The 7,406-nt window shown below is 51.7% G+C and overlaps 1 non-coding gene across 1 annotated transcript; it reads left to right on the top strand.

Moving 5' to 3' along the window:
* Nucleotides 1-5,729: 5,729 nt before the first annotated feature.
* TRNAY-GUA lies at nucleotides 5,730-5,825 on the top strand. Its single transcript has 2 exons — nucleotides 5,730-5,766; nucleotides 5,790-5,825. It is a non-coding gene; the product is annotated as a tRNA-Tyr (tRNA).
* The last annotated feature ends 1,581 nt before the right edge of the window (nucleotides 5,826-7,406 follow it).

Below are 7,406 nucleotides of genomic sequence, written 5' to 3'. Positions count from 1 at the left end.
GGTGATTTCACTGCCTCATGCTCTGCCCAGGGCCCACTGCCCCCTTTTCCCCCTGGCAGCTCACAGGGGTGCGGGCAGGTGGGCGTAGAGCTCGCCAGCAGGCTGTTTTGCCCCGTTCTGCTTGGGCAATGCAGCAAGGCTGGGCATAAGGCGGGGCCCACTGCTCCAGCTTTGGGAGGCTGCCAGTCCGAAGGCCCTGGTGTGGGACCAGAAACAAAATTCCTGCCTAGGTGGAGGGTATTTTTGCTTCTATCCAAAGCCTCATGTTGCCCCCCTTCCCCACCCTCCAGAAGTAGCGGGGCCTGCATTCTCAAGCAGCTTGGGTTGCATTTTGTCCCAGCATGCCCATGCTCCAGCTGAAATCAGGACTTGGCATGTGTGTCTATGCCTCCTAGCAGGGCTGTTTTGCTGCATGAGGGCTGTGCTGCAGCTCAGCAAACAGGGGCAAGCAGCAGGCACAAGAGGAACATGTCCCTTGGCCAGGCCTCACTTCAGCTGCAGGCGCGCTGGCACAAAAGGCAACCCAAGCTGCTGGCGAATGCAGGAATTGATCACACTATATCTTGCATCCCCTGACTGACTTCAGACTAACACAGCTACCTCTCCCTTCACCAAGCTTCATAGCTTCTAGGGTCAGCAGGGACCTGAAAAAATCATCAAATCCAACCCCATGCCCTGGGCAGGAACGAGTGCTGGGATCATGATACCCCCGCAAATATCTATCCAACCTCCTCTCAAAGACCCCCAAGGTAGGGGAGAGCACCATCTCCGTCAGGAGCCCATTCCACAGCCTGGCAGCCCTAACAGTACAGCAATTCCTCCTGATATCAGGTCTGAACATCCCCTCAGTCAATCTGTGGCATTATTCCTTGTTATCCCGGGTGATGGCCAGGGGAACAGAGCATCACCTATTTGCTGCAGGTCCTCCCTGGTGAGTTTATAGATTTCATAGACATCAGGGCTGGAAGGGACCTCAGAAAATTATCGAGTCCAGCTCCCCGCCCCAGAGCAGGAAGTCAGTTGGGGTCATAGGACCGCAGCAAAATAAGCATCCAGATTCCTCTGGAAAGCGGTCAAAGTAGGCTTGGCCCACCTCCGGTAGCATGCTATTCCAGACCTTGGGGGCTTGGAGAGTAAAGAAGCTCTTCCTTATGTCCAGCCTGAAATGTTCATGGAGGAGTTTGTGACCATTCGACCTTGTCATCCCTTGGGGCAATCTGGTGAGCAGATGCTCCCCCAGATCCTGGTGGTCACCCCTTACAAACTTATAGGTGACCGCCAGATCACCCTGAGCCAGCACTTTTCCAGGCTGAAGTTTCCCATGACTCTCAGCCTCTCATCATGAGGACTGTGTGACGGGCTGCCTGGTAGTGACATAGGCCAGGGGTTTTGAAAGGGGAAAAGGTGATTGGAGGACTTGGGATTCCCATTCCTCACCAATCAGGCCCCAGGGACTCACCCTCCATGTCCCCTGATTTGGCCCTTGAGCTGAGCCAGTGGGGTGGGAGCAGTTGCCCCAGAAAAGCCTGATGCATTGGGACCTGCAGGCGGCACTGGGGTGCTCAGCAGCGCAGCGTGCAGCTGGCAGGAGAGGCTCGCCACTGGGCTCCATGATCCCCTACGAGAGGCTATGGCCAGCAGGAGAGGCTCCCCAGCTCCAGCAAGGATCTGACCAGCAACCTGAGAGGCTCCCAGCTCTGCTTCCAGCTCCTCCAATCAGAGACCAGGCAGCTCGATGTGAGGCTGGGGCTCCGGGAAGGTCAAGACCCCTAGTAGCCTGGAGTCATACCAGCACTGGTGGTTGTGTGGTAGAGTTTCTGCCTGCCCTGTGGGAGGTCCGAGTGGACTCCAAGATGAACATGAGTTGGCAGTGCGACGAAGCCATCAGAAAAGCCAATGGCACTTTATCGTGCATCAACAGATGCATGACGAACAGATCCAAGGAGGTGATACTTCCCCTCTATCGGGCACTGGTCAGACCGCAGTTGGAGTACTGCGTGCAATTCTGGGCGCCGCACTTCAAGAGGGATGCGGATAACCTGGAGAGGGTCCAGAGAAGGGCCACTCGTATGGTTAAGGGCTTGCAGACCAAGCCCTACGAGGAGAGACTAGAGAACCTGGCCCTTTTCAGCCTCCGCAAGAGAAGGTTGAGAGGCGACCTTGTGGCTGCCTATAAGTTCATCACGGGGGCACAGAAGGGAATTGGTGAGGCTTTACTCACCAAGGCGCCCCCGGGGGTTACAAGAAATAATGGCCACAAGCTAGCAGAGAACAGATTTAGACTGGACATTAGGAAGAAGTTCTTCACAGTTCGAGTGGCCAAGGTCTGGAACGGGCTCCCAAGGAAGGTGGTGCTCTCCCCTACCCTGGGGGTCTTCAAGAGGAGGTTAGATGAGTATCTAGCTGGGGTCATCTAGACCCAGCACTCTTCCCTGCCTATGCAGGGGGTCGGACTCGATGATCTATTGCGGTCCCTAGCATAAGTTTGGAAGCCCCCACCAGGTGAGGGCTCTCCTGCAAAGGACAGCTTTTCTCTATTTCAGCACCACATCCTTGGCATCGGGGCTTGTTGAGATGAGAGGCAATACCAAATGGTGGAGAATACAGGCATTGATCCCACCACCTCCTACAAGCAAAGCAAAGCAAAGCAAGCACTCTACCATCTGAGCTAACTCTCCAGCTGCTATGCTTCTTTGGGGCCTAGCCTTGGAGGCATGCAACCACCTCAGGTGTTGCAAGCCTCTGTGCACAGGATCCTTTAGACACAGCTCATGGGAACAAGGCAGATGAATGGGACTAGTGGATTAATAGGGGAATTAGCTCAGAGGGTAGAGCGCTCGCTTGGCATGTGGGAGGTAATGGGATTGATGCCCACATTCTCGAGCAGTTTTCGTTGCCTTTTGTTACCATGTTTGCTTGTCTTTTGTTGCTCTGTGCCTCCTAGGAGGCCGGTTTTACTGCATGAGGGGTGTGCTGTAGCTCAACAAGCAGGCGAAAGCACCCATTAGGAGACTTGTCTTGACCCTTGTTAATGGACACTGAGGCAAAAAACTCATTAAAGAGCTCAGTCTTGTCCCCACTGTGTCGCTAATTGATCCTGCTTGTTCGGTAGGGGTCCCATGCTGCCCTGCACCTTCCTTTTACTCTCTAGGTACTTAAAAAAAAGACTTTTTGCTGTTTTTCATTTGTGTTGCCAGCCTCAGCTCTGCAGTTGGTTTGGGCTTTCTAACTGCCTCCCTGCAAGTTCAGGGCAAGTAAATGCAAGCTGCTGCAGCACACAGGCACCCATCCTGCTACCTCTCGCATGTAAAGCAATCGCTCTACCATCAGCGCATATCCACCTGCTGAATGGCTTCAACCTCTGGCAATTTGACTGTCTGCACTTAGCCTAGGTGTATATGCATTGTGGCATTTCATATAAAATGCATTTTGTATGTGCCATAATAGGGCCAGGAAGGCACAGCGCGATAACAACTTCCAAATGAGAAATACTGAGTTACTTTGGTGGCTTACAAAGCTTCAAAGATTAAGTGACTGAAGAGCAGCAGTCACTAAGATTTATCATTTCATGGGCGTTTGTTTATTCATCATCGTTGAGGGTTGGTTCATACGCTGGGGACCATGAACCAGGTCTTTCCAGATAATGATGAATTTATATTTTAAAAGAAGGGGCTTGTAAGTATAACATCAGACTGTTAGGGAAGGACATTTCTCACTGCCTGGGAAATTAAGTGAGAGACAGTATCTTTAGGATATTGGATTAGGGAGGTGAAGCACTACAATGGGTTACCTAAAGAGGCAGTGGTGTCTCCATCCTCGCAGGTGTTGAAGACCCGGCTAGACAAAGCCTTGTCTGGGATGATGTAGTTGGGGCTGGTCCTGCTTTGACTAGACATGACCTCCTGAGGTCCCTTCCAGCCCTCATTTTCTAGGATTCTAGGCGTGCATCTACATGGGCATTTATTAAATTTACTGTGCAGTAAGTTACTGCTCATTAAGCAAAATTAAGCTGGCATCTACTAATGCAGGTGTTAAAGCGCATTAACACTGTGTGTGGTCTGACCTGGGTCTAAAGTTAGTCCCACGTCAGTCCACAAACATGGTGTTACTGCGGGCGTGCATCTACATGGGCATTTATTAAATTTACTGTGCAGTAAGTTACTGCTCATTAAGCAAAATTAAGCTGGCATCTACTAATGCAGGTGTTAAAGCGCATTAACACTGTGTGTGGTCTGACCTGGGTCTAAAGTTAGTCCCACGTCAGTCCACAAACATGGTGTTACTGCGCAGTAAGGCATCTATACATACGTTACTGTGCAGTAACTTGCTGGGTATAGATTTCAGTCCACACACACACACACAGTGTTACTGCACAGTAAAGCGTTTACACGTGCAATACTGTGCAGTAAGTAATTTGGCATAAGTTGGATATCTGCATCATGCACGTCCAATTTATGCCAAACCTGGCATGAATCATATTTACCTCACATGATGGGTGTGCACGTGTAGACGTGTGCCCATACTCAGCAATACCTTTTGGTTAATGCGCAGTAATTTAGGTTACTAAGCACTAAATATGCATGTGTAGATGCACGTTCTCCTGGTCATAATTACATCAGAAATGATATTTAGTCTAATAAACATTCACCTTTGGGGCAGGGGGCGGGAAGTTACATGTGTGCTTCCCATTCCCTGACAATCCAATAGGAGAGGTTGTAAATAGCCAGAAGAGAAACTATACTTAAGAGCTTCCTTGAGAGCAAAGTGGCGTCTCCAGTCTTCCTGGGGTTGCTGGAAGCACCAGTAGGTGAGTAAAGCAGGATGATGGGAGAAATTGCGGGAGGCACTGGCACAAAGCTCAGAGGCAGAAACTGCCTTCTCATCTCTTGAGCTGGGCAGAATTTGGGTTCTTGGATTTCAATGCAGGGTAAGAACAAGTTATTTTCTTGTGTTTCCTCGTTCTTTTCATAGTTTCATAGTCGGTCGAGTCAGAAGGGACAAGAGCAGATCATCAAGTCTGACTGCATGCCATGGGCAGGAGAGAAAACCAGGCTTAAATACCTCCTGCCAGGTTAATGTCCAGCCCCCTCTTGAAGACCCGTAGGGTAGGAGCCAGCACCACTTCCCTTGGAAGTTGGCTCCATGTCCTAGCCGCCCTGACTGTGAAGTCGCGTCTCCTGGTGTCTAGTCTGAATCTCCCCTCTGCCAGCTTGTGACCGTTATTTCTAGTCACTCCTGGTAGCGCTCGGGGGGGAACAGGGCCTCCCCCAATGCCTGCTGGTCCCCTCTGACTAGTTTGTAAATGGCCACCAGATCTCCCATCAGCCTTCTCTTGTGGAGGCTGAACAGGTTCAGGTCCCCCAGACTCTCCTCATAGGGCCTGCCCTGCTGCCCCTGACCATGTGGGTGGCCTCCTCTGGACCCTCTCCACGCTGTTCACATCCCTCCTGAATTGCCTTCCCCTGCCCCATCATAGCCCTGGGGAGGGAAACTGAGTGATGGGGCTCAGTTCCCTACTCCAGCCCAATTGCAGCGCTGGGGTGGGGAATTGATCTGGGGCTCAGCTCCCTTCCCCTGTGCTATGATCGGCTTCTCACTGCCCAAATGGCCAGCTTAGTTATCATTCTGCTTTCTGGTCAGCAGCTTTGCTAGGCCACAGGTAAAGCCTTTGTAGTCAGCTGCAAATCCAGTGCTCCCTACTAATGCAAATTTTTGTCCTCCTAACTGTCCCTTCGATAGCTCAGCTGGTAGAGCGGAGGACTGTAGAGGTTCAGCCAAGGCCTGTGGGGATCCTTAAGTCGCTGGTTCGATTCCGGCTCGAAGGAGATGTGGTTTTATCCCATCCTTTTCAATGAATTAAGCGACTGTAGCATTGATGCCTGCAAAGATGGATGGGTAACATATTGTTTGATGCTGCGCACCCAGAGAGTTTGTAGGTTTGACTTTAACCTGGCTGCTAATGATTTCTCCCAGGGGTTTTGAATGGGTAAAAGATGATTGGAGGCCTTGAGATTCTCTCTCCTCACCAATCAGGCCTCAGAGACTCACCCTCCATGTCCCCTGATTGGCCCCTTGGGATAAAAGGACAGCACAGCTGACTTGGAGGAGACCTATGAGGGACCACAAGGAAGGAGCTTCAAAGAGCCGGCAAGAGCTGGGCCAGCGGGGTGGGAGCAGTTGCCCCAGAAAGGCCTGAAGGAGTGGGACCTGCAGGCAGCACTTGGGCCCTCAGCCCCGCGGTGTGCAGGCGGCAGGACAGGCTCCCTGCTGGGCTCCAGGATCCCCTATGAGAGGCTGCGGCGGGCGGAAGAGGCTCCCCAGATCCAGCAAGGATCTGAGCAGCGACCTGAGAGGTTCCCAGCTCTTCTTCCAGCTCCTCCAATAAGAGGCAGGGCAGTTCAATGTGAGGCCGGGGCTCTGTGAAGATCAAGACCCCTAGCTGCTTGGGGTAGTGCCAACACTGGTGGCAAGGTGGTAGATTTTTCTACCTACCAAAAGTGAGGTATGAGTTCAAATCCAAGGAGGGGTGAGTGAAGTGACAGGGAGACGTTCTTGTTGCAGTGGAAGGAGGGCATTGTGTATTCCCCTTTTCCCCCCTCCTGGTACCTATACCCTATGTCTCGTTATTTGAGGTTTTGTATTTTGTTCATTTTATATTTTGCCAAGCAGTATTGTTTGCTGTGCTCTTTGTGTTTTCTACTTTGTTAAACTGCTCTTTTTCTCAATTGGATGAATATGTATACAAATGCAAGTGCCTAACCTTTCATAGCTTCATAGTTTCACAGTAGGTCAGGTCGGAAGGGACCTGAACAGATCATCAAGTCCGACCCCCTACCATGGCAGGAAAAAGTACTGGGGTCAAACGACCTCAGCAAGGTATTTGTCCAACCTTCTCTTAAAAGCGCCCAGGGTAGGAGCCAGCACCACTTCTCTTGGAACTTGGTTCCAGGTCCTAGCCGCCCTGACAGTGAAGCAGTGCCTCCTGATGTCTAGCATGAATCTACCCTCTGCCAGCTTGTGACCGGTATTAGTAGTCACTCCTGGTAGTGCTCGGGGGAACAGGAACTCCCCCAATGCCTGCTGGTCCCCTCTGACTAGTTTGTAAATGGCCACCAGATCTCCCATCAGCCTTCTCTTGCAGGGGCTGAACCCCCTGCCAGGTTAATGTCCAGCCTCCTCTTGAAGACCCCTAGGGTAGGAGCCAGCACCACTTCCCTTGGAAGTTGGCTCCATGTCCTAGCCGCCCTGACTGTGAAGTCGCGTCTCCTGCTGTCTAGTCTGAATCTCCCCTCTGCCAGCTTGTGACCGTTATTTCTAGTCACTCCTGGTAGCGCTCGGGGGAACAGGCACTCCCCCAATGCCTGCTGGTTCCCCTCTGACTAGTTTGTAAATGGCCACCAGATCTC

This window comes from Alligator sinensis, unplaced genomic scaffold, assembly GCF_000455745.1.
Source record: "Alligator sinensis unplaced genomic scaffold, ASM45574v1 scaffold2789_1, whole genome shotgun sequence".
Lineage (NCBI taxonomy): Eukaryota > Metazoa > Chordata > Crocodylia > Alligatoridae > Alligator > Alligator sinensis.
The sequence above is the reverse complement of the archived record's forward strand: the minus strand, read 5'-3'. Positions and strand labels throughout refer to the sequence as shown.